The 27,544-nt window shown below is 50.5% G+C and overlaps 1 protein-coding gene across 1 annotated transcript in view; it reads right to left on the bottom strand.

Moving 5' to 3' along the window:
• The window catches only part of NSDHL (NAD(P) dependent steroid dehydrogenase-like), a 277,264-nt gene extending 266,396 nt beyond the window's left edge, over positions 1-10,868 (bottom strand). Inside the window, exon 1 of the mRNA XM_054169502.1 lies at positions 10,854-10,868. The gene's annotated coding sequence lies outside the window, so the exon portion shown is untranslated. The remainder of the gene's footprint in view (positions 1-10,853) is intronic.
• Positions 10,869-27,544: the final 16,676 nt, after the last annotated feature.

The raw sequence follows: 27,544 nt of genomic DNA, 5'->3' as shown, positions 1-27,544 counted from the left end.
TCGGTGTCTTCTGCCACACAGACTCTGTTCATTGTACGCTCAAATCATCAGCCCCAGAAGCTTTATTGACAAAACTTTCACTTCAACAACCCAAAGAGGCTCCAAAACTGTAAAAAACCCAGCAGCTTGGGGGTTGTATAGAAATAGCAGCACTCCTTCATGAGACAATTTACTTGGGTTTTGGTGGCAGCAACCACGCTTTGCACTTTCATCCTCTGGACTTTTCTCGTTGTGTCACCATTAGCAAAAAGCCTAAAATGCTTCATGACTCATGTGCTGTGCAGCTGGCCTGGTTGCTGCAGCTACAGCACAAATAAATCAGTGACTCCACAAGAGGCTGGTTGTCAATCATTTCCCACCTTCTGCACACTGAGCTGCCAACACTTAAAAGTCGAAAACCGAGAACTTCCTGCTCCCCAGGGTGGAAAAGCAGCTTGTGATCACACAATCACAGCATCCCAGCGTGGCTGGGGTTGGAAAGGACCTCTGGAGATCATCCAGTCCAACATCTCTGCTGAAGCAGGGGCAGCCACAGCAGCTTGCCCAGGATCACAATGGCCAGCTGGCTTTGCAAGCTCTCCAGGGGAGACCACTCCACCTCTCTGGGCAGCCTGCTCCAGGGCTCCAGCACCCTCACACCAAAGAAGTTTCTCCTCCTGTTCAGATGGAACCTCCTGGGTTCTAGTTTGTGCCCACTGCCCCTTGTCCTGTTCTTGGGCACCACTGACAAGAATCTGGCTCCATCCTCTTGCCTCCCACCCTTCAGCTCTTGCTGAGCATTGATCAGATTTGCTCTCAGGCTGCTCTTCTCCAGGCTCAACAGCCCTAGGGCTCTGAGCCTTTCCTCCTCACAGAGATGCTCCAGGCCCCTCAGCACCTTCCTAGCCTGCAGTACACCACGGGAAGACTTTTCTTTCTGGGATGAGACTGAAGAAATGCAGGGAAGACAAAGATCAAGTTAGAAGCCACTCAGCCATTCACAGGCTCCCAGGATATTAGGGCTTGTAAGGGACCTCCAGAGATCATCAAGTCCAACCCTCCCTGCCAGAGCAAGACATAGCATCCAGCACAGCTTGCACAGGAACACATCCAGACAGATCTTGAGAGTGTCCAGAGAAGGAGACTCCACAAGCCCTCTGGGAAGCCTGTTCCAGTGCTCTGTGACCCTTCTTGATTTACTGCCCACAAAGCACACAGAAATCTCTGTTTGTTTTCCCAGAAGCCTGACATGAGGCTGCAACACAAAGTACCACAAAACCACCTCAGCCTGGGAGCTACTGGTGCTCAACTGGGAGTTATGGTGTTGGCAGGTCTGCTCAGAGCAACATTAAAGCACCAGAGCAGCACAACTCAGCAGCTCTTCATGCTGGAAGTGGACATCAAGAGGCTGTTTCTGTGAGCTGAGATACAGCTGACAACCCACAGTGAGATCAGGAGGTGTACAGGGGCTTCCCTACGGCATGGAGGAGTTGAGCAGGGCTGAAACGTGGTCAGGCATTGGAACAGGCTGCCCAGAGAGGAGGTGGTGGTGACCATCCCAGGAGGTGTGCAAGAAACACATGGACATGGCACTCTAGGACATGGCTTAATGGCCATGGTGGTGTTAGGTCAATGGCTGGAATCAATGATCTTAGGGGTCTCTTTCAACCAAAACAATACCTTGTTCTCTGCCAGGGAAGAGACACCTGAACCCACATCCTTAACCAAATGCTTCAACCAAACATCTTCAACCACAACTCCATGAAGGCAGTGGAGATCTAGAGCACTTGCTAGGTTTGCCCTGGACAGGCTGTTCCATCTTCTTCAGGTGGTAGCCACCCTGTGAGGGAAAAAAATAAAGCAAATACACAACACTAGGAAAAATTGACTTGAGAGAGTGTCCCAGAGTTCCAGTGACCTCTCCTCCACCACTCTGAGGAGTGTGGCTCCAAACACCCACAGCTCTCTGGCCACATGCCCTGGAATGAAACTGGAACGAAATTACAACACAGAAGTTCAAGAGTCTCAGAGGGATTTGCCACACAGATTTTTAGGGTAAACCAAGAAAGGAGAAGCAAAATCCTTTCAAAAGGTCATGAAAGCTTTTAACAACAGCTTGCTGACGTAGCTCACCCTAATTCTGTCCTTGGACTAAGGCAAGGCTGCGCTCGCTCGTTACTGAAACCCACCTGGGCTCGAGGCTGGCCACCCCTCAGCCTGGGGGGCAAAGTTAACAGCCCAGCTGGGTATTTTCCATCTGCATGTCACAGAGCTGTGCACAGAGCTGGCTGAAGAGGACAACTCCTTCCTGAGAACTCCTCTGTCACTTGCTACAGAAGGACAGAAAAAAGGCTTTTCAGATCATCCAGTTTGACCATTCCCTACCTATCCAGGCTGGTGCTAAACCATGTTCCTCAGCACCACAGCTACATGGCTTTTAAACACCTTCAGGAATGGGGACTGAAGCACCTGAGGAGCCAGCTCCATTGGTTCAGAAACCCTGCAGTGACGTTTATTCTCACGTCCAACCTAAACCTCCCTGGCACAGCTTGAGGCCTTTTCCCCTTGTTCTGTCACTTGCTTATTGGAAGAAGAGTCTGACCCCCAGCCAGTCTCCTTTCAGGGAGTTGAAGAGAGCCATGAGGTCTCCCCTCAGCCTCCTTCTCTCCTGGCTGAACACCCCCCAGTTTCCTCAGCTGCTCCTCACAAGGCCTGTTCTCCAAACCCTTCACCAGCTGTATTGCCCCTATGCACTCCTGCTCCAGCACCTACCACACCAGCTGCACAACGAACTGCTCTGTAGCCTCTGTGTCATCAACTTCCCAGCTTGGTGGGTTTCTGCCTCATCTGTAATCACCTAAAATGATCATGTAGAGAAAAGACAAGACCAAAAGCCATGACTGCTTAGACATGTTTGCTCAGGAGAGCCCAGTATCATGCACCCTCCAGCTTCACACTGAGCTTCCCACTTCTGCTTTCAGCTTCACTTGAGAGCCAGAAGCTGCCCCTGCTTTTGAAGTCGTGCAGCCTGTCTGAAGGCTTTGCTGCTCTCAGATTCCTGCTGCTGTCACACTGCTGTTTGCTGCCACAGCTCTGAGGGTAAAATCCCTTCTAGAACCTGTCAGGATTACACAGAGCAAGCAGCCAGGCTGGTAATGAGCTTGTAGGGCTGAGAATGCAAACTGGGACACCAAAGATCCCTGCTTCAGCTCAGAGATGTGCAATTAGCTTTACACCAACACAACACTCACACTCTAACTCATGGGTAGGAACAGGAGTTGCTCCTCCTCTCACCATGTAAGTGTTCTGGGAAGTCTGATCAGTCCAATAGGACAGGCCAGACAGCAGGAAAAGGCAGTAAGAATACAAATGGCAGCACTGGAACAGGCCTTGTCCAACCAAAGTCATTCTATGATGCCATGACTTAGGGAAGCTAAGTCTGATGATGACCCTCTGGATAAATCACACCATGAAGCAGTTCTTTTCTTTAGCCACCTGAGCCAGTGAGGCTTCTCCAGAGAAACTCTTCCAAGGTTATTTCTTCCCAGAGATCAGACCACCTCTAACTTCTGCCTATTAAAAAGTGATTGTGGCCATTTGAGTTGACTCCCTTCTCCTGCAGCTGCATCTAAGCTCTGAACACAAACTGAACCATAGCCCAGAACCCCTTGGCAGCCACCTCTGCCATGCTCCTCAGCTAGATCCTTCTCTGCTAAAGCCACAACTGGCACCAGCACAGTGTTAGCCTCTTAAGTACATGCAGCTGGGCTTGGGGTCTGCATTTTGTCTCCAACTCAGCACTAACATGCTCACCCAACTAGTTTTCTCATAGTCAGCAATAACCCAAGCTTTGATCTTTGAGACTTCATCTTCCCTCAAACAAAAAGAGCCAACATTGCCCTGCATCTTGGAAACCACTTGAAAAGTTCCTGCTATGATTTATAGTAAGGAGATAAAGGTGTTTGAAAACCAAAACAAAACTTCATACTACTCTTAAAATCATTAAACCATTATATGGTTTGGGTTGGAAGGCAGCTTTAAAGCTGATCCAGCCCAGCCCCCTGCACCCAGCAGGGACATCTGCAACTAGAGCAAGTTGCTTAGAGCCACAAACAACCTGACCTGCAATGGTGCCAGGGATGGGGCATCTCTCAGGGCAACCTGGGCCAGGCTCTCACCACCCTCAGTATTGAACATTTCTCCCTTCTCCTTAGCCTGTATCTCCCTCTTCGAGTTCAGACCATCACCCAGCACTGCAGCTGGGGTCTCGGGCTCTCAGAGGCCTCTCTACAAGGAAGAAAATCTCTCTGTGGGCGATTCACGGCTGCACCAGCCGGCCAACCTCAAACGCAAGAGAGCTGGGTTGTGACACGCTGTGACGCTTCGGGGAAACATCTCAGAGCCAGGCCCCGCGCGTCCAGCTCCCACGCACACAGGGGCACTGCACACCTCCGCTGCGCCAACACACACAGCGAAGCCTTCGTCTCGCCCAGAGCTGCTGCGGGCCGCGCTGCCCGTTGGGCCAGCACCACAGCATCCCTGAGGCCCGGTACTGAACACCTCCCGCCTCCAGGCCTCCCCGAAACCCCGGCCAGCTCCGCGTCCTTCAGTCAGGCTCCACGCAGCATATCCCAAGCGCTCACCGCTACCCTGCGACTCTGCCGGGAGCCCCTGGCCGGAAATGGAGCCCAGCACTTCCGGTGTAGAGCCGGCAGCGCGCCTCCGCGTGCACGGCGCACACCTGTGACGCAACGCGCACCGGCCGCGATTGGCCGCGTGCCTTGACGCATGCGCACTGCTGCCAGCCGCGGCCAGCGCCGCTTCCGGGGTCTCAAGCACGGGGCAGCCGCTTTGCCGGTACTCCCAGACCTTCATCCCTGCCTCTTCAAGGCCAGCAGTATCCCTGAGGCAGTCTATGGGGTCTCGCAGGGGTCGGAGCCGTGTGTGAGGGCCCCGCGACAGCGAACACGGCGGGTCAGAGAGGCGCATGCGTGAGAGGCACGTACGCCTGGCGCCCTCTGCTGGGCGCCTCCCCACCCCGCAGCCAGCACGGCGCGGGCACGGCGCCGGCCGCCGCGGAGTTTGTTCAATGCTAGCAAAAGAAAGGGGCAAATATTCGGATGACAAAAGGGCTGAGGCGAGGCGGGGGTGGCAGCGGTCTGCCGTAGGAGGAAGGTGCTGCCCTGTAACGCGGCGGTGCCAGCGCAGCAGCGCCCTGAGCGATGCAACAAATGGGACACAAATACCACATTTCAGCAATAGCTTCAAAAAAACCTCCCCAACAAATCAGGGAAAGGCCAAGGGGAGGCCGAGGGCTGTAAGAAACAGCCTGGCTTTTGGCGTGGCAGCGGCGACAGAAAAGCGACTCCAGCCCATAGGAGAATCGCACTTCTAATTGCCACTTTATTACCAACGTTGCTGTAGAATTTGAGGGGGACTTGGGGTGCCTGCAACACAGACACACTGTGGAGCGTGGGTGAAGTTAAACACAAAAAAGTGACCAAAATAAGGCCTGAGAACCGATGTAAAGTAAACATAAGAGTGATGCATCTCTGAGTAGGGTGCCGTGGCAGCTTGAGGGGTGGAACTGTGCTCTCCGGGCGTGGTATCAGCCTCAGTGCTCCTCCCAGATGGGTGACCCTCTGAGGAAGGACAGCTCAGAGAGGAGCTGCTGGACCCAGCAGTAGAGTTTGGCTCATTTTAGTCATTTTCTTTGAGGCAGGCAGCTGAGTACAGAAGCAATTTAACAAGCAGGCTGCTCAGAGAGGTTGTGAAGTCTCCCCTTGGAGACGTTCAAAACACACCTGGACATGTTTCTGTGCAAATTGCTCCAGGCAAACTTGCTTTAGCAGAGGGGTTGGGCTAGATGAGCTCTGTAAGTCCCTTCCAGCCCTTCCCATTCTGTTATTCTGTAGCAGCATGGGCGCAGTTCTCCAGCCCCGGGAGCAGGATGGCACCTGGCACCCATCCTTGCCTTGCAAGAGAGAAAAATTACACTCAGTGGAAGCCAGAGGTCCCTCAGCTCTCAGCATTGTGAGGAGCTGTGGTTTGATACCTACTCACAAGCTGATGGCAAAGATTTCTGTTATCGAGGTGATGATGGGCAAATAGCACAGACGTGCACCCACGGCAGTCTTGTCTTGGGGACAGCAGCAGCAGCTCTCTGTCCTGGTGAGGAAGATCTGTTGATCTGAGAAGCATTTGTCTGAATCAGGAACAAACACCAGCAGCAGCTTCACAGAGGGAGGAACGTGCTTTGAAGTTGAAACCCCTGCTCCAGACAAAGGAGCTTGCTGTTCCATACAGCTGCTCGGGAAGGGACTCAGGTGCATAACAGCAGCACATCAAAAGTGGCATTTGGGGGCCTTTAAAGTGAGAACAACAACTTTTCAGTAACAGATCGGGTGGTGGAAGGCTGCTTCTGTCCAATTACTGTGCTGTGAGTGCTGCTGGATTGCTGTGTGCCACCACACTGCTGCTGCTGTAGGGGCAATGCCAAGGCTCTGCTGGCACACAGCTATTCTTCTGTTTGGATCAGTTGTAACCTGTGAGAGCAAAACCCAGCTGTAACAAACACATAACACACCAGTGGGGATGGTCCTTTGCCCAGAAAGTACAAATAATCCCAGAACCTGCTGGCTTCAATGAAACCTCTGCAAGGATATACAGCCTAATGTTAGTAAAAGTGCAGGCAGAGACTGGTTGGAGGGATCAGAGTAGCAGGAAAGAAAGAAATATTGTTGACCAGTTAGCCTGTCCACTAGAAGTACCAGTATGAACAACAACCTCCTTCTCTGGAGAGCTTCCAACCCCAGCTGGCCATTGTGATCCTGGGCAAGCTGCTGTGGGTGCCCCTGCTTGAGCAGGGGGTTGGACTGGATGATCTCCAGGGGTCCCTTCCAACCCCTAGCACACTGGGACTCTGGAGGAGATTCTGGTGACATCACGGGTCCCCTAATCTGCATCCAGGTGAGCTGGAACTCTAGAGAAGATGACTCCACAACTTCTTTGGTGCAGCCCATTCCTCCAGCACCCTCACATCAAAGAATTTTCTCCTCCTGTTCAGATGGAACCCCCTGGGTTCCAGTTTGTGCCCATTGTCTCTTGTCCTGTCCATGGGAAGAGTCTGGCCCCATCCTCTTGCCCCCCACCCTTTATTTCTTGCTGAGCATTGATCAGATCCCCTCTCAGGCTGCTCTTCTCCAAGTCCCTCAGCCTTTGCTCCTCACAGAGATGCTTCAGGCTCCTCAGCATCCTCATGAGCCTCCACTGGGCTCTCTTCAGTACTTCCCTGTATCTCTTGAACTGGGGAGCCCAGAACTGGACTTACTTTTGTCCTGGGTCAATTGTATTATTGCTTCCAATAATTCCAGTAGGAAGGAAGGGAGATCTGTATGTGATTCACCAGGATGCATTATTCAGCACTTGGTAAACATCCAGCTCACAGCTCTACCTCAGCTTCTCAAGAGCACTGGCATGAGATACTGCAAGGCAACATTTTGGGGGTGAGAATTTCATTCACTCTGCCCGCCCCCAGTGAGGGAAATGTGCTTCATGCAAGGCAGAGCAGCTTGAGAGCCAGAGCTTCAGATCCTGCCCAGCTGCTGGCTATGTTCATTTGGAAACAATTAGTCTCACAGAGTCTCCACAGAGGAGACAAAGCAGTGCTGAGAGCTACCCTTGCTCTGCCAAGTTGTCAGGCTCCCTCCAAACAAACAACTGGAGGAGACCCAGCTCCTGGTGGTGGCTGTCAAGAATCCCCTCATGTGGTTCCAGACTTGCAGCAGAGATGCAGCAGTGAAGATGCTGAAACACACAGGGCATAGAACCATAGAATTGTTGTGGTTAGAAAAGACCCCCAAGAACAATACATCCAACCTTCAACCCAGCACCACCATGGCCATTGAAACATGTCCCCAAGTGCCATGTCCACACATTACTCAAACACCTCCAGGGACGGGGACTCCACCACCTCCCTGGGCAGCCTGTTCCAATGCCTGACCACCCTTGCTGCAAAGAAGTTGGTCCTAATATCCAACCTAAACCTCCCCTGGCACAATTTCAGGCCATTTCCTCTTTTTCTATCACCTGATACGAGGGAGAAGAGACCAAACCCTGCCTCACTCCAGCCTCCTCTCAGGGACTTGTAGAGAGCCAGGTGGTCTCCCCTCAGCCTCCTTGTCTCCAGGCTGAACAACTGCTGCTCCTCATAAGGCTTGTTCTCTAGACTTGTTCTCTTGCTCCTTACAGCAAGTATGAAAAAAACACCACCAAAAAAAGCCCAAACCTAAACTGTCAGACAAGAAATATTTCCCTCAGCCCAGTATCAGCTCGCTGGCAGCGTGGCTGGGATTAATGGCTGCTGGCAGGCTGCATGGCTTCACTGAGGCAAGTGCTTGGGGAAGATGGAGAGCTCCAGCAGGCTCCCAGACATAACTCACCCCAGATGCCTTTGCACTGGGTTCTCTTTCTCTCCCCTGGTGTGATAATGATTCTGATTTATGAGTGGAGATCCAGCAGCACCCTCTTCCTGAGCCATGTGCTGTCTTCACTTCCTGCCAGGCTTCTTATTAATGCTCTTGAGCCCTCCCACTTCAGAAGGAGAAGCAGCATGGAGAAGCTGTTGCCTAGAGATCAGCCCATGACGTGGATGCCCTGGCCATGCTGTTTGCCAAGCAGAATTAACCAAGCTCATGCCTTTTCTTCAGGGGTGGTTGGGCTGTAAACAGGTTGCTGGGATGGCAGCATTAAAACTGGGCATAAGGACACAAGGTATTGGTTTTCTTCAGGCACCAGCAGCAGCATGCACTAATTTAATCTCCTTGGGCCCATTATTCCCTCTCTACAGCTCCCTGAAAGGAGGCTGGAGTGAGGCAGGGGTTGGTCTCTTCTCCCTAGTATCAGGTGACAGAACAAAAGGAAATGGCCTGGAATTGTGCCAGGGGGGGTTAGGTTGAATATTAGGAAAAATATCTTTGCTGCAAGAGTGGTCAGGCACTGGAACAGGCTGCCCAGGGAGGTGGTGGAGTCACCATCCCTGGAGGTGTTCAGAAATGTGTGGCCATGGCACTTGGAGACTTGGTTTGATGGCCATGGTGGTGTTGGGATGAAGGTTGGACTCAATGATCTAGAGGTCTGCTCCTACTGAAACATGGTCCTAGTACTAACATTTTTCTTCTTCCATCCTGTGTAGGTCCTGGCTGGCTGTGTTCTGCAGGAGTTCTGTGTGACATTCAGGACCAGTGAGAAGCTCTGCCTGCTCAGTTTTTTGTGTGCTGCACCACAGGCCCTACCACCACCCTGCTTCTACACCACACTGTTTTCATTTGCCACTTCACACATACAGGATGAGCCTGGAACATAAATAACAGCAGCCCCTCTCCCACTCCTTTATGTAATCATAGGATCATAGAATTGTTTGGGTTGGAAAAGACCTCTAAGATCATTGAGTCCAAGCATTAACCCAACACCACCATGGCCATTAAGTCATATCCAAAGTGCCATGCCCACAGGTTTCTCAAACACCTCCAGGGATGTTTCTCCACCACCTCCCTGGGCAGCCTGTTCCAGTGCCTGACCACTCTTGCAGGAAAGATTTGTTTTCCTGTTTTCCAACCTAACCCTCCCCTGGCACAATTTCAGGCCATTTCCTCTTCTGTTACCAGGGAGAAGAGCCCAATCCCCACCTCACTCCAGCCTCCTTTCAGAGAGTTGTAGAGAGCCAGAAGATCTTCTCTCAGCCTCTTTTTCTCCAGGCTGAACAACCCCAGGTCCCTCAGCTGCTCCTCATAGGTCTTGTTCTCTAGACCCTTCACCAGCTTTGTTGCCCCTTTCTCAGTTTGAGAACTGCACCAGGTCCACTCCATGCTTGACTCCAGGTGAGTTAAGAGGAGGAAGCTGCTTTAGATGAGTGCTGGTGCTGCCAAGAGCTGAAAAGAATAAACAGGATCTAAATAAACACTCCAGGACTGAAGCAAGATGCTGACAGCTAAGGCTGAGAGGTCTGGAAATGCTGTTTAGAAATAAGAAACAAAAGCAAAGCCTTTCCTGTCAGCCCTTACTTTTGCTTCAGGAGAAGCAAACATGTCCTTGGGTGATAGGCATCAAACAGGAATTTCACAGGGCATGTCAGCATGACATGGCTCTGGAACGGGCTCTTGGAATCATCTCTGGGGGTGGCAGGGGCTGAGGGAGTTGAACAGCTTAGAAGTCACTTTCTGCTTCTTTGGCACCATCAGACTTTTCCCCAGCTTGGGGCTAAGGCACACTGAGAAGAGATCACAAAAAGAAGTTTGATTTCCCAGGGCTGTTGGCAGAGCTTCTCCCTTGATTAATGGAGCTGCAACCTCCCAAAGTGCAAAGCAGCTTCCATTTCCAGCTTCAAAACACAGGTAAAACCTCAGCTGAATGCTGCTGCAGCACCACCTCAAGGTTGTTTATCCCAGGCTGACGATCCCCTTAGCAGTCACTGTCACCCCAGGCAGAGGATCTGACAGATTCTGTACAGGAAGTGTGTTCTTATGGCCAGGTAACGAGCTGATAGCTTTTTGTCCCCTCCAACAGCCAGGCAAACTCTGAGAAACCTTCTTCTCCCTTCCAGTCACAGGATGGAGCCCACAGATTAAATAGAATCACTATTTTCATCCACCCTGAGATAAGTTTTCAGCTTCTTATGGAGCCAGAAAGGTGCTGAGCTTCCCCTCAGCCTCCTTTTCTCCAGACTAAACAGCCCCACTTCCTCAGCTGCTCCTCACCAGCCCTGCCCTTCCAGACGCCACCAGCTTTGCTGCCCTTCTCTGGACCTGTTCCAGCCCCTCAATGTCCTTGGAGTGAGGGGCCCAAACCTGAACCCAGGATTCAAGGTGCAGCCTCACCAGTGCCCAGTCCAGGGGGACAATCATTTCCCTGGTCCTGCTGGTTGCACTATTCCTGACCCAGGCCAGGATGCCAGTGGCCTTCCTGGCCAGCTGAGCACACTGGTCTCATTCTCTTCTTCAGCAAATTAAGATGTGAAATCAGAATGATTCTAATGCAAACCAAACTGGTTGTTGATCCAGGTTGATATTACAGCTCTGCCATTTAAGGAAGCAGAGCATCAGTGCTCTGTGTAAACTCTTTCCATGGTAGAGTGGAAGTGAATTGAGGGGAGGCAGTTTCCATCTCAGCTAAGGAGAGCAAATGACCATGATGCCTGTGCCTAGTACATAAAAGCTGCAATTACAAGCTCATTATTTAAGCAGAGGATTTCTGATGCTTAAATCTTCCTGGCTTCATTCAGACACTCAGAAATCTTTCTGAAACAATCCTCCCAAAACCTCAGCAGGTCTGAGTCACTTGGAGTATTTTATTACTCAGAGCAGATTTAAATAAATCAGATGATCACCTCTGGATTTTAATAACTGTACAACCTGCAGGGGAAGAATCCAACCAATTTCCACTTAATATGAGTTTACCAGCATCATCCATAACCTTTAGAAGAGCCCCAACACCAATAAACCCAGGCAAATTCTTTCCCCTTGATCTTAAGAGCAATCTACATCCTCTTTCTGACTTCAGAAGGCAATGATGTGAGGTGAAATTAGCCAAAGCACCACAATAACAACATTATTTTCTGTGCTCTTTATTATGAGCTAATGGCTTGAGGCTCTGAAGCTATTATGATGGGTGAGATGGAGCTTGGCTTCCAAGAAGGCAAAAGCCCAATGGCTTCCAGCTGATGAAGCAGCTCCCAGCTGCTGGTGAGATATTGAGCTTCTTAATGCTCTTACAGGAAACTTTCATAGAACCATAGCATTGTTCTAGCTGGAAAACACTTCTAAGATCATTGAGTCCAGCCACCAACCCAACACTCCCATGGCTTTTAAACTATGTCCCAAAGTGCCATGGCCACACATTTCTTGAACAGCTCCAGGGATGGGGACTCCACCACCTCCCTGGGCAGCCTGTTCCAGTGCCTGACCACTCTTGCAGGAAAGACATTTTTTCCTGATATTCAACCTAAACCTCCCCTGGCACAATTCCAGGCTATTTCCTCTCTTTTTGATCACCTGATACTAGGGAGAAGAGACTAAGCCCCACCTGGCTCCAGCCTCCTTTCAGGGAGCTGTAGAGAGCAATGAGGTCTCCCCTCAGCTTCCTTTCCTCCGTGCTGAACGACTCCAGGTCCCTCAGCTGCTCCTCCCTAGCCCTGTTCTCCAGACCCTTCACCAGCTTTGTTGCCCTTCTCTGGACCTGCTCCAGCTCCTCACTGTCCTTCTTGGAGTGAGAGGCCCAAAACTGAACCCAGGATGCAAGGTGTGGTCTCACCAGTGCCCTGTACAAGGGGATTATCCCTGCCTTGGTCCTCCTTGCCACACTACTGCTGATCCAGAGCAGGATGCCATCAGCCTTCTTGGCCACCTGGGCACACCCTGGCTCGTGCTTAGCTGGCTGTTAACCAGCACCCCTAAGGTCCTTTTCTGCTGGGGGACTTTCCAGCCACTCCACCCCAAGCCTGGAGGGTTTGTGGGGTTGTTGTGACCCAAGTTCAGGACCCAGCACTTGACCTTGTTAATGCTCATACAAATGACTTCAGCCCACTGATCCAGCCTGTCCAAATTCCTCTGCAGAGCCTCCCTACCTTCAAGCAGACCAACAGTCCCACCCAGTTTGGTGTCATCTGCAAACTCACTGAGGGTGCCCTTGTTCCCCATGGTTCATCAGGTTCCTCATGTGGTCAGTGACATCTGCCATACTTAACCCTCCTGCCAGGTTCTTGCTTCTCTGCCTTATCCTGCCAAGCAGCTTAGTTCTTCAAGTCAATAAATTGCTACAGAACTGAATTGGCATTGTTGTAGGAATCAGTCACAGAGCACAGGCAATATTATGTGGGGCCTGATTAATTATTCTCCTGAGCAGAGCACCACAGCTATATTCAACTAAATCAAAGTGATAGATCAGTTCTTTGCACTTTCTTTGGGCCCAAGTCTATTACCTGAGTGTAACAGTAGCACAAGGCTGCTGATGGCACTGAAATCCCTGCATGTTTGACTGTAATGAAGCAGAGCCCAGGGTCTGGCTCTTTGCCTTTGGCTGAGAATTCAGACTTACTTCATTCTCCTCCTGTTAATTCTGAGCTTCAGTGGGACTTCTCCAACTTTGGCTCACAAAACACCTCAGGAACATAAACCAAACCAGCCATGTCCTTGCTAGAAACTATCCCTCTTTATCCCTTCTTAACTAGGAGGACAGCACTGCCCTGCTGGCTGGTACTTAGACCTGGACAGGGTGGAGAGCTGGGCAGAGAGAGGAGAGGGCTGGGCACAGGTAGGGTCTTGCACCTGGGGAGCAATAACCCCCTGCAATAGATGAGCAGCTCTGCAGAGAAGGACCTGGGAGGGCTGGTACACAACAAGTTCCCTACAAGCCAGCAATGTGCCCTCATGGCCAAGAAGGCCAACAGTCTCTGGGGGTGCATGAAAAAGACTCTGGCCAGCAGGTCAAGGGAGAGAGTCCAGTGGAGGCTACAAAGAAACTGAGGGGCCTGGAGCATCGCTGTGAGGAGCAAAGGCTGAGAGCCCTGGGGCTGGTGGGCCTGAAGAAGAGCAGCCCCAGAGGGGATCTGATCAATGCTCAGCAAGAGATAAAGGACCTGTGGGGGGCAAGAGAATGGGGCTGGGCTCTTCTCAGTGGTGCCCGGTGACAGGACAAGGGGCAATGGGCACAAACTGGAACCCAGGAGCTTCCACCTGAACAGGAGGAGAAACTTCTTTGGTGGGAAGGTGCTGGAGCCCTGGGGCAGGCTGCCCAGAGGGGTTGTGGAGTCTCCTTCTCTGGAGAGCTTCCAGCCCCACCTGGCCATTGTGATCCTGGGCAAGCTGCTGTGGGTTCCCATGCTGTCACTTACCCCACAGCCACCTTGCACCAGCATCTCAAATCCAGCAGCTCTTTTGCAGCCCTAGAATGGTGAGGCACTTGTGCAACATGGAGAAATTGTGGTGTCTACACTCTGTTAGCTCTGCTTGCTGGGAAAGCAAAACCTCAAATTGTTTCATAGGGTGATGAAAATCATCACTGAGTGAGACAGAAATGAGGAATTGAGGACTGTAGCATCACCGCAAATTTAATTGCCCATGGAGCTGCTTGAAGTGTAATAGGAAGCAGGGTCCTGGGCAAGTGCTTGATTTTGTTAAACTATGATGCCCTGACAAGTCTGGTGAGGAGCAGCTGAGGGAACTGGGGGTGTCCAGCCTGGAGAAAAGGAGACTGAAGGGAGACCTCATTGCTCTCTACAACTCCCTGATAGGAGGCTGGAGACAGGTAGGGCTTGGTCTCTTCTCTCAAGGACCAAGTCAAAGAGTAAGAGGAAACGACCTCAGGTTGCCCCAGGGGAGGTCTAAGTTGAACACGGGGAACAATTTCTTTCCTGTGAGGGTTGTTAAGCCCTGGAACAGACTGCCCAGAGCAGTGGTGGAGTCCCCATTCCTGGAGGGGTATCTGAGATGTGGTGCTCAGGACCATGGTTTAGTGGTGCCCTGGCAGTGCTGGGTTAATGGTTGGACTTGATGATCTTGATGATCTTGGACTTGATGATCTTCAAAACCATTCTATGATTCCTAAGTCCTTCCTCTCAAACAACTGCCACCTCAGAGAGCCAGTAGTTCAGTTAGAAAAAAAGTGGGGTTTGAGCATATTTAACTTCTTTTTGCTTATTTTCATTGTTTCTCCATTGCCACAGCTAATGGCAAGATGTGTGTGACTGCAGCTGAGAGGAAAGAATCAAAGAGGAGTCTGGGATGTCTTGCCCCATTTTTCCTACAGGGGGATGTCTGTGTGTGTCCTTAACCCCTGCAAGCAACCCCAAAATAGATTTAGACAGAAGCAAGCCAAAGGGAAGGCTATGAATAGCTTCAGTTTCTAACATATTGAATGATAAACTGGGGACAAAAAATAACAATTTGCCAAAAGATAATTAAGATATATAACCCTCTGTCAGGAAAAAGAGATGAGGAGGATGTAGTAAAAATATCAGGAGATGGTTGCAGTGCAGCATTCTTTGTTCCCTCACTAATGTGGGGACAAAGACTCCTTGAGAGAATTCAGCTCTGTGCTCAAATTAAAAACAACAGCTGCCACCTTCCCCAGTGCAGCCAATAAATTCATAACTCTGCAAGGCAGGGGTGCAAAAAGTCCCTCAGCACACTCTGGGACTCAACTGGCTAAGGATGGTCCAGTGGAAAATACTGAGCTGGTGGTAAATGGATCTGTGCAACCCACAAGGGACAGCAGAGCAGGGTGGCAAACCATGTGGTGCTTATTTCTGCTTCTCTGCTCAGCAGCAAGGGCTTGACAAGGTCTCCCAAGCAAAGAGATCCCCTTCAGGGAGAGAGGATCCAGGTATCCTCTTCCCAGGTATTCCCAAGGAAAGATTGCCAGGAGCCACCATTCAGAGCAGCCCTGTGGAGAAGGGTTTGAGGAGTGAAAAGCTGGAGATAAGTTGGTGCATTGCACTCACAGCCCAGAGCCAGCTGTGTCCTGGGCTGATCCCCAGCAGCATGGGCAGCAGGTGGGGGCAGCTCTGGAGCCCTCAGCACAGGAGAGACATGGACCTGTTGGAGCAGGGCTAAAGAGCCTGAGTTAACTTTTTAACCTAGGTCTACCAAAGAATTTATTGCAGAATCCTAGACTCCCAGCATGGTGGGGTTGGAAGGGACCTCTGGAGATTATCCAGTGAAACCCCACTGCTCAAGCAAGGGCACTCACAGCAGCTTGCCCAGGATCACAATGGCCACCTGGGTTTGGAAGCTCTCCAGAGAAGGAGACTCCACCACCTCTCTGGGCAGCCTGCCCCAGGGCTCCAGCACCCTCACACCAAAGAAGTTTCACCTCCTGTTCAGGTGGAAGCTCCTGGGTTCCAGTTTGTGCCCATTGCCCCTTGTCCCGTCCCCAGGCACCACTGAGAAGAGCCTGGCCCCATCCTCTTGCCCTCCACAGGTCCTGTATCTCTTGCTGAGCATTGATCAGATCCCCTCTGGGGCTGCTCTTCTCCAGGCTCACCAGCCCCAGGGCTCTCAGCCTTTGCTCCTCACAGAGATGCTCCAGGGCCCTCAGCATTTCTGTAGCCATCACTACTGGACTCTCTCCAGTAGTTCCCTGTCTCTCTTGATCTGGGGAGCTCAGAACTGCATTCAGAACTCTAAATTTGCCCTGAGTAGGGCAGAGTGGAGGAGGAGGAGAACCTCCCTTGACCTGCTGGCCACACTTTTCATGCCCCCCAGGTAGGTAATGCTTTCCCCACCCCAGCAGCTACACAGAGGTGTTTGGCTCTAAACCAGACAAGCTCTCTAATATGCTAAATGTGCTCCAAGCAACACTGCTGTGTTTGTGTCCTCCTTAATTGTTGCCAGTTTTGATTCCCTTCAGAAGCTGCACTTAATCCCTCTCCCATTTATCCTTTTTTTCTCTTGGTGCTAACTTTCAGAGCTCCTGAATAATTTGACTGATGTTTAGCTGAAATTTCTCCTGCCTTAGCTTCAGGTCATCATTTTCTGTCCTATCACCATATGAAATGGATTATCCAGTCCCACAGGAAAGGAATTAACACAGTAAGGGATATGGTCTAGGTTACCTTGAAGACAGTTAGAGCCTCTGGTTATGTCTCCTTGGAGAAATCTGTTCCCTAAATTATATAAATGTGGTTGTCTGCCTTTCTGTTGCCAAAGTCTTTACTCCACTGCCCCCCCCCGAGACAGAGCCTGTCCGACAAATGACACAGTTCATTATTGATCACCAGAGATTCACTTACCCTGAGTAGCACAAAACAGGGCTCCTTCTCTCCTAAGAGTTTCACATTCCCCAGCCTAAGCAGTCACATCCTTGGGCTTCAAAAGAAACTTTGGGCTGCAGCAGTGTAGAAGAGAAAATTCCCCTAAGGGCCGAATCATAGAAATGTTTTGGTTGGAAGAGACCTTTCAGATTGAGTCCAACCTTTAACCAGAGCTGCCAGGGCACCACCAAACCACAGCCCTCAGCACCACATCTCCACGGCTTTGAAACCCCTCCAGGGATGGGGACTCAAACACTGCCCAGGGCAGCCTGAGCCATGCCTTGACAACCCTCAAAGGGAAGAAATCGTTCCTCATGTCCAACCTTCCTGGAGGCAACCTGAGGCCATTTGTTAGGATGTTAAGAAGTTGTTCCCCATGAGGGTGGAGAGACACTGGAACAGGTTGCCCAGGGAGGTGATGGAAGCCTCGTCCCTGGAGGTTTTTAAGGCCAGGCTGGATGTGACTGTGAGCCACCTGCTCTAGTGTGAGGTGTGCCTGCCCATGGCAGGGGGGTTGGAACCGGATGATCCTTGAGGTCCCTTCCAACCCTAACAATTCTATGATTCATTTCCTCTTGTTCTATCACTTGTTCCTTGGAAGAAGAGCCTGACTCCCAGCTGTCTCCAACCTCCTTTCAGAGAGTTGTAGAGAGCCAGAAGGTCTCCCCTCCGCCTCCTCTTCTCCAAAGTAAACAACTCTAGTTGCTCCTCACAAGACCTGTGCTCTAGACCCTTCACCAGCTTTGCTGCCTTTCTTTGACACGCTGCTAGTGCCTTCAGGGCACTGACACAGCTCTGAGGGATGAGTTATGAACTCAGTAGCTTTACCTAAGCCTTTACTTTTCAATGTGTACAAAGGCTGTTCCCACTTATTGCAGCTACATCCAACGGATATTGGAGGAAAAGAACAGAAAGAAGCTAAGTAAGTTGAGATCTGAGGATGAGGGTACCCAGGTTCCACACCCAAACTGGACACAGACTTTACCACATCCTTGGGAGAGGGATAAAACATCTGGAGGAACTTCAACCCTGTGCAGTTTCCAAGCACAAAGAGATGGCTGTCAGGGCTTTACTACCAGTTGTAACAGCTCCTACGGCCAAGCTCCTCTTGCTCCCAGATACCAGCTCACAGCAGTGTGCAGATGATTTGTGATTATGTTTGTGGTTGTTTGGGTGGGGTTTTTTTTACCTCTTGGCCTTGGTATTGCAGAGAGCTCCATGCAATTTTCCTAGGTGTGTTACTCTTGGCCCTTTTACGGCAGCTCTGACAGGAGCTGAACAATACCAGCAAAGGAAAGCACCAACAGTCACAGAGATGCTCCCAGGTCACTAAAAAAACCAACAGGCAGAGAGAACAAGCTGGAAGTTAGCTCTGGACAGACATGCACTAAAGCCAGGGGTGGCAAGATGAAAGGGCAGAACAATGAGGAGTGGAGCAGAATCAGTTGGAGGAAGAAGGCCCATAGCATCCTGGGGTGCATCAGGAGGAGTGTGGCCATCAGGTCAAGAGAGGTTCTCCTTCCCCTCTACTCTGCCCTGGTGAGGTCACATCTGGAGTACTGGGTCCAGTTCTGGGCTCCCCAGTTCAAGTAGGACAGGGACTTGCTGGAGAGGGCACAGCAAAGGGCTGCAAAGATGCTGAGGGGACTGGAACATCTCTCTGATGAGGAAAGACTGAAAGAATTGGGGCTTTTTGGTCTGGAAATGAGAAGACTGAAGGGAGATCTTATTAATGCTGATGAATACTTGAAAGATGAGTGCCAGGAGGATGGGATCAGTCTTTGTCTAGTGGTGCTCAGTGACAGGACAAGGGGTAATGAGCACAAATGTGAACATAAGTTCCATCTAAGCACCTTCTTTAATTTAGGGGTGATAGAACCCTGGAGCAGTCTGCCCATAGAGGTGGTGGAGTCTCCACCTCTGGAAACTTTTAAAAGCCACCTGGATGTGTTCCTGTGTGACCTTCTCTAGGTGCCTCTGCCTTGGCAGGGGGGTTGTACTCCATCTCCAGGGGTCCCTTCCAACCCCTGCCATTCACAGAATCACAGGGCCTTGTCCTCCTTGTAGTTGTGCCACTCTAAGACAGACCAGACAAAGTTACACTGATACAAAAAAAAAACCAACCCCACCAAAAACCCAAGGGAAAAAAAAAAAAGAAAATCCAATTTTCTGTTTCCTTTGTGCTTGTAGTGCCAAGGAAAAGATGAGCTGCAAACAAGAACTGCCCAATTCTGCCTGCAATCCCCCATTCTCAGGCTTCTAAACCAGAGTGCAAGGCACTAATTTAAAGAGATGTCATCCAAACTCACCAACTTGTGTTGATTAAAACAAAGAGTGTTCAGCATCTTGGGACTGTAATGAGAACAAGAGGTTTATTAGCAAGTCCATTTTCTACTCAACAGCCTAACTAGTTTCCTGGTGTGCTCTTTCCCTAATAGCCCTGTGGATTAAATGCAAAGTTTCCTCTACTAAATGAGGCTTCAGACTAATGCTGGACAAGCCCCCCCCCCCCCATGTTGTGGTGAAGAGAAAGTTTAAAGAGAAAGGAAGAAAAAAGCATGAAAGAAAGAAAGTTGTTGTTTAAGCCCTTTCCTGCCCTCTGGTCTCCCTGGAGACTTCAGAGTCAGAAGCAAAGACACAGGGAAACAGATGAAATCACTGGAGGCTGAACTGCAATTTTCTCAGCATGTTTTGAAGGCTGACATGGAGCAAGCTGTGGTAGGAGTATCATGAGAGGCCAACAGCTGAAGTGCTGCAGCAAGTGCTGTTAACTCCTTCCTCCTGATACTCATCAGCTCTGCCAGGCTGCCCTGGCTTTTATCATACCCAGACACTTTGCTGCTACTTCTTCTTGACCTCTCTTTTATTGCTCTACACATCCACTGTTCCCTCTTGCTCTCTCCTCCTGCTCTTCTGCAGTTTCCCCCTACTCCATGTTCTGCACCTTGCTCCTGTTCTCCCTTCACACACTGTCAGGTTTTGCCCAAAAGGATGAAAAATTATCCCAGGCCAGCAGGTGGAGGGAGGGGATCCTGCCCCTCTGCTCTGCTCTGCTCTGCTGAGACCCCACCTGCAGTGCTGGGGCCAGCTCTGGAGTCCTCAGCACAGCACAGCCATGGAGCTGTTGGAGCAGGGCCAGAAGAGGCCACAGCAATGATGGGAGGGCTGGAAGCCCTCTGCTGTGAGGCCAGGCTGAGAGACTTGGAGTTGTTCAGCATGCAGAAGAGAAGGTTCCAGGGAGAGCTTCTTGTGGCCTTTCAGGACTTCAAGAGGACCTACAGAAAAGCTGGGGACGGACTTTTGAGCAGGACCTGTTGTGATAGGACAAGAAGTGATGGTTTGAACTCAAAGAGGGAGATTCAGACTGCAGAGAAGGGAGAAATGTTTGACACTGAGGGTGGTGAGAGCCTGGCCCCCCAGAGAGGTGGGAGATGCCCCATTCCTAGAACCATTCCAGCTGATGTTGCTTGTGGCTCTGAGCAACCTGCTCTAGTTGCAGATGTCCCTGCTGACTGCAGGGGGGTTGCACTGGAGGAACTTAGAAGGTCCCTTCCCACTCAACCTCTGACATGATGAAAACTGCATTAAGAGAGATGCCATGGGGAAATCCTACACCAGTTGGTGGTGGCCAGCACTGAACAGGCAGAAGGAATAGAATAGAATAGAATAGAATAGAATAGAATAGAATAGAATAGAATAGAATAGAATAGAATAGAATAGAATAGAACAGAACAGAACACAACAGAACAGAATAGAATAAGACCAGACCAGGTTGGAAGAGACATTCAGGATCATCGAGTCCAACCTATCACCCAACACCATCTAATCAACTCAACCATGGCACCAAGCACCCCATCCACTCTCCTCCTAAACACCTCTAGTGATGGTGACTCTACCACCTACCTCCCTGGGCAGCCCATTCCAATGGCCAATCACTCTCTCCATGAAGAACTTCTTCCTAACATCCAGCCTAAACTCCTCTATGACTATTTCAGATGGATTTGAGGACGATTTGGGGTTTGTTTGAAGTTCCTGGAAGGTTTGCCACTACTTTCAGTGCCCCGAGTGCTCAGGCCAGCAACAGCTGACCTAAATCTGGAGTAAGGTGTAGAGAAAGAACCAGATTAAGATTCTCATCTCAGCTCCCTCACAGATTTGTGGATTTTCTTTGTCAGTCCTGGCAAATCCCTTTCATTTTCATTACTTCCTCGTCCCCTTCTCAATCTGTGAAATAAGTATCAGCTTTTTTTCACAGGGTGCTGCAAGTCTTGGGTTTGCTTGGGGTTTTTTCCCCCTTTATTATTTTTTTTTTGGATGTAACTACCATCACACCTTCTGAGGGAAGATGGATGGGCAATTGAATCCATTTCCTTAAGAGGAAAACAGCTTTCAAAAGCCAGGAAAGATCTCCCTTTGTGCCCACATGAAAAGCCCAATTTCCTTGAGCTGCAAACCTGCTTTGGGTGCATCATAAATAACACAAAGAAAGGCTGAGAGAGTCACTGCAATATTATCTGCAGGGCTGGTTTGACTAAAAACTTGTTCAGGGTTTAGGGGGGGGGGAAATACATTTTTGCATCCATTTTGAATCTGGTGGCAAGGAAAGGAAGAGTTCCTTTGAAGCTGTTGCTTTCATGGGGCCAGCAGGACCAAAATGCCATGTTTTAGAGAAAAGAGAGGATCTGAAGGTCACTGTCCTCAGTTTGGAGTCGTGATGTGAGACCAAGAGCTGGTTTCCATGCAGTTATTTTACCTGCTGCCTGCCAAACTATTGATTAATCAACTTAGAAAAGTTGATTAATCCATGTAGAGGCTGTTGAGAGCAGGATGCAGAAGAACTGATAAATTATTTTGAGGCTAGAAGCTGGCATGAGCAATCAGGCAGTTCCAGGGATGGTGAAGATGAACCAAATCTGTCTTCACAGCACTTTACAAATGAGGAATGCAAACCATACTCGGAGCCAGCATCACAAAACACTAAGAGCGCGCTGTAAATTCACTTTCTCTTGGCAAGTGTCACAAAGCTCAAGCTCAAGACAACTGTCAGAGGGCTGAGAAAGATAGAAGCCATTCAAAACAAGGCTCAAAACCCTTCACTTGGGTCTTGGTTTATCCAGACTTGGACCACAATCTGCACTGGTGCTGTGGAAATTCATAGATTCACAGAATGGTTTGGAATGGAAGAGACCTTGAAGATCATCTAGTGCCACCTCCCCTGACATTGTCAGGAACACCCTCCACTAGACCAGGCTGCTCAAGGCCCTTCTCACATCTTCTATTTTCCCACCAAGAGAGGACAACAGAGTCACTCATTGTCCCTCATTCCCCCTTGGAGCACATCCACACATAGCACAGCCCACAAGCACCCCATCACTGCACCAGCTGCAGCCTTTGATTTATTTCTCCTGCCTGCATGCAGGCAGAAGTCTTCACAGAGGATGAAAGGATTTCTCAAGCTCTGCTTTCCCTTCATCTCATCTCTGCTAAAAGCCAGTCCCTGAGAGCACAGCCAAACTGGACCCACACCACAGCATTCCTGCTTCTGGGTGGTACCAAACACAGCCACCACACTCCACAAGTTTGCTTGAAACCAGGATGTGTTTGGGTGGTCTACTGAAATTCTTCTCAAGCTTGGAAGAGACCTGGGGAGAGCTGGAAGTCTTCTCTGAAGTCCTGAGCAAGAAATACACTAGCACAATAATTAGGGCTCAGTTTTACATCTTCTCAGCTTCCACTGGAGAAGGCATATGAAAATTCACTAGGCTGAGGGGAGACCTCATTGCTGTCTACAACCCCCTGAGAGGTGTTTGGAGCTGTGTGGGGGTTGGTCTCTTCTCCCTAGTAACAAGAGACAGAACAAGAGGAAATGGCCTCAAATTGTGCCAGGGGAGGCTCAGGTTTGATATTAGGAAGAATTTCTGCCCTAGGTGATCCTGCTTTAGCAGGGGTTTGGACTTGATCTCCAGAGTTCTCTTTCCAACCCCTACCATTCTGTGATTCTGTGTGGATCCAGCCCTCAAAGAAGTCCCAGCATCCAAAGAGGCTGTTGTTTCCATAGAAACATAAAAACATTGGGGTTGGGAGAGACCTTTGAGATCATGAAGTCCAACCACTCACCTAGAGCTCACCACTACCACTAAACCATGTCCCTCAGCACCACATCCACGTCTTTTAAATACCTCCAGGGAAGGTGACTGCACCACCTCCCTGGACAGCCTGTTCCAATGCTTGATAACCCACTGACTCCACCCTCCTTTGAGGGTGCTCCCCTCAGCCTCCTCTTCTGAAGGCTTAACAACCCCAGTTCCCTCAGCTGTTCCTCGTAAGATGTGCCTCAACACCTCACCTCTGTGGCTCTGCAAGCCAAGCAGGGATGAGGACTCCACCACCTTGCTGGGCAGTGGATTGTGCTGTCCTTCTTCCCATCCTGCAGTGGGACGAGCGCCTGTCCCTGGGCAGGGCACTGCAGCTGTAATCCCTCCGCACAGCAGCGCCCAGGCTGGTGTCTGGCAGAGGCAGCCCTGCAGTGTTCCACCCAAGCTGTCAGAGCTCATTTTCCATCTCGTTATTCCAGGGCCTGGAGCGTTGCCAGCTCATCTCCGACGCTTCGGCAGCACGAGCTCCCCTGGGGTGCACTTTGTTTGCAGATGTCTCTCTCCAGCCTTACACAACAGCAGGCTCTGTCACAAAGCCTGCTCAGAGCAGGAGTTCTGTGCCTGCCAGACGCGGACCGGAGGCATGGGTGTCTGTGCCTGGAAGCGTACAGCAGTGCTGGGCTGCCCGGGCTTGTAAGCGTCTCTGGTGGGGCTCACAGTCCTGTATCCTGGCTGAACAGCTCAGAAAATGGCCTTTCCTCAGGGGGAGCTTCACAGAAGCAGAGAAGTGTTGTGGTTGGAAAAGGCCTCCAGTATCATCGAGTCCAACCATTAATCTAACACCACCATGGCCACTAAACCTGTCCCCAGGTGCCATGTCCACACGTTTCTGCAACACCTCCAGGGATGAGGACGCCACCACCTCCCTGGGCAGCCTGTTCCAGTGCCTGAGCATTCTAGCAGCAAAGAAATTGTTCCTTATCTCCAACCTAAACCTCCCCTGGGGCAATCTGAGGCCATTCCCACTTGTTCTATCACCAAACAGTTGTAAATATGAACTAATTTGGTATTTTGTATTCTGACCATCCTGCCACCACCTCTGATTACTCTCTCGTAGAGTTTGAATTTGCCTGCTGCTCCATGACTGCTGCTTGACCTTGTGGGGAATCTCTCCTAGCACCTTGCTGGCCTCATTTAGGACACCCTAAAGAACCAGAGGGAGCAGCTCTACACGTGGTCCTTGGCCTCTTCAAGAGAGGGCAGTGCTCATTTGAGAGGCACACAGGCAGGCGACATCCAACTGCTGATTTTAATCCATAGCAATCCTTTTCTCCTGGACAAGTCTGCAGCAACAGCTTGAAACAGTCAGTTAAGCTCAGCAGAGCTCTGGGATGTTGTGGAGGCTTTTCTCTGAGTGCTGTGAGCTGACCATCACAGCTCCTACATTGCACACACCCTGCCTGCCTTTTCTGATGGGTTTCCTAAACACTTATTCCTCAAAAGCAGGGAGATGGCAGCCAGGCAGAGTTCAACAGCAGAGTACACTGGGAGCTGGAACAAGTCTGAGAGGATGGGGAAGCAGATGTTCTGCATTTGCTGCCCTTCCAGCCATCAAGAGTTTCAGCAACAGAACAGGATTGCTGTTGCCTATCACCTAATTCTTCTCTGCCCTTGTAATCTCAAGCACCAATAATGGCTTCCCAGCATCAGCACTTTGCAGGGAGATGACCACAGAATCCCAGCATGGTGGGGATTGAAAGGAACCTCTGGGGGTCCTCCAGTCCAACCCCACTGCTCAGGCAAGGGCACTCACAGCAGCTTGCCCAGGATCACAATGGCCACCTGGGTTTGGAAGCTCTCCAAAGAAGGAGACTCCACAACCTCTCTGGGCAGCCTGCTCCAGGGCTCCAGCACCCTCACACCAAACAAGTTTCACCTCCTGTTCAAGTGGAAGCTCCTGGGTTCCAGTTTATGCCCACTGCCCCTTGTCCTGTCACTGGGCACCACTGAGAAGAGCCCAGCCACATTCTCTTGCCCCCAACAGGTCCTGCATCTCTTGCTGAGCATTGATCAGATCCCCTCTGGGGCTGCTCTTCTCCAGGCTCACCAGCCCCAGGGCTCTCAGCCTTTGCTCCTCACAGAGATGCTCCAGGCCCCTCAGCATTTCTGTAGCCATCACTACTGGACTCTCTCCAGTAGTTCCCTGTCTCTCTGGAACTTGGGAGCCCTGGACTGTACCCTGTACCCAGGCAACCAGCACCAGAACAAGGGGACACAGTCTCAAGCTGTGCCAGGGGAGGTTTAGACTCGAGGTGAGGAAAAAGTTCTTCACTGAGCGAGTCATTTGTCATTGGAATGTGCTGCCCAGGGAGGTGGTGGAGTCGCCGTTCCTGGAGGTGTTCAAGGGGAGATTGGACGTGGCACTTGGTGCCATGGTCTAGTTGTGAGGTCTGTTGGAACAGGTTGGACTTGATGATCCTTGGGGTCTCTTCCAACCTTAGTTACTGTGATACTGTGTGATACTGTACTCCAAATTTGCCCTGAGTAGGGCAGAGTAGAGGGTGTAGAGACACTCCCTAATTCTGTTTGCCACACTCTTCTTCATGCACCTCAGGACACTGTTTGCCTTCTTGGCCATGACAGCACATTGCTGTCTCACGGGGAACTTGTCCACCAGCACTCCCAGGTCCTTCTCCACAGAGCTGGGCACATCTTACCACCACACCTTGTGTTTGTCATCTCTGACACCATCTCAGACCACAAACACCCCAGTAACTTCAAACCACGACACCAGCACATAAAAATCTTTGCTCATCCAGGCAGCTCAAAGCATCTCACGGATGTATCATCACCAGAAGAACCTTGTTGGGTTTTTTTTCAGCAGAGTAATATTTAATGTACAGAGGAAAAAAAACCAAACCCAACCTCTGAATTAAATTCTTGCCTCAGCCTTGAAAGATGACACAGCAGCAACCACCCAGCTGTACGTTCTCTGAGCACAGCTTGGTTTCAGGACTCCCACCTAAAAATTGTTTACAGCACAAAGTTTCCAGTGCCTTGCACAAAAAGTGGCAGCCAGGTAAATAAAAGAACTCATTGAAAATCATCCCAGAAATGAGTGGCAGTGCTGCCAACAGGCCTTACTTTGTCTCCTTGCCTGCTGTTTACTTCTTTTGTGGACCCCAGTGGCTCCTCCATGTGCCTCATCTCCCCATTGCCTTCATAGGCTCCCAATTATCTCCTTCCTTGCCGCCTCCTCCCAGCTTGCCCTCAAGGCAAGTGATGCTTGTTGAGCAATTTCAGCCACCTCTCCAAGACACTCCTTGAGTTTCTTCACCATTTGTGGTACCTGACTTGTCACAGAGGTAACAGAACAGTTTATGCTGTTTATATAATGTGACTCCAAGTGTTCTACAATTTCAAATGACTGGGACTTGGAGCATCCCATCAGTCCTCCACCTGCACACTTACTGCAGGGCAGGCAGCCTGCCCCTGTCCTGACAAAGCTCCCCTAGAACCAATTACTGGTTTCCACAAGGAAATATGATAGCCAAATTATATCCTGCAGCCCAGGAGACCATTGACCTTCTTGGCCATGAGGACACATTGCCTGGCTCACAGGCAACTTGATGTCTACCAGCACTCCCAGGTCTTCCCCACAGAGCTGCTTTCCAGCAGGTCAGATCCTCACCTGCAGCTCTGTTGATGGCATTAACAATCAGTTTATCTCATAGCAGCAAAGCTTACCACAGACACAGAGGAAAACATTCTGCTCTCTTCCATCCCAGCTTCATTTCAGATCTACACTTGAGAAGGGAGCTGACCCACAGGAGACAACCTCAATCCTCTTTCTATATGGACAAATATTTTTGTGGGAGTCATCTACAAGCCACTCCGCTTCAGAAAGGACTCATTCACAGATGCTTCAGTATCATAGAATCATAGCATGGTTTGGCTTGGAAGGCAGCTTAAAGATCACCCAGCTCCAACACTGCTGCCATGGGCAGGGACACCTCCCACTAGCCCAGGTTGCTCAAGGTGTCATCCAACCTGGCCTTGAACAACTCCAGGGAAGGGGCATCCACAGCCTCCCTGGGCAACCTGCTCCAGTGTCTCCCACCCTAACTGTAAAGAATTTCTCCCTAATCTCCCCTCTTTCTGCTGACATTATGGGAAGAAATCAGGCAGAAGTCTACAAAACACCTCAGCTAGAAGCTGCCCTTGCCTGTCAGACTCTTGATAAGAGAAGACCTAGGAAGCTCAAATGCAAACTCCCCTTGGCCTCAGACTCTGTGTGCTGCATCCTGCAGTATATCCAGAGGCAGTGAATCAAGTTGAGCACGAGAGGAGTTCAAAGCGTGCAAGAGCTGCAGAAGAAAATCAATACAGACAAACCTGTGCTAAGTAGCCACGTGAGAGATTAGTGAAGATCAGAGCCTTAATGAAGAGAATCTTTTGAGAACCAGGAGAATGAATTGGATTTGTTAAGCTTCACACTGTCTTTGGAGGCAGAGCTGGCCCAGGAGAGGTGCTGCACTTCCACAGATTTCCCCATAGATGTCAGGCAGCTGACCTGAGAAGTAGTTCCCTCTGCTCTGCCCCAGTGAGGCCACAGCTGGAGTCCTGGGTCCAGTTCTGGGCTCCCCAGTTCAAGAGAGATGGGGAA

This window comes from Dryobates pubescens, chromosome 18 (genome assembly GCF_014839835.1).
Source record: "Dryobates pubescens isolate bDryPub1 chromosome 18, bDryPub1.pri, whole genome shotgun sequence".
Lineage (NCBI taxonomy): Eukaryota > Metazoa > Chordata > Aves > Piciformes > Picidae > Dryobates > Dryobates pubescens.
Note: the sequence above shows the minus strand (reverse complement) of the source record. Positions and strands in the feature narration are given on the sequence as shown.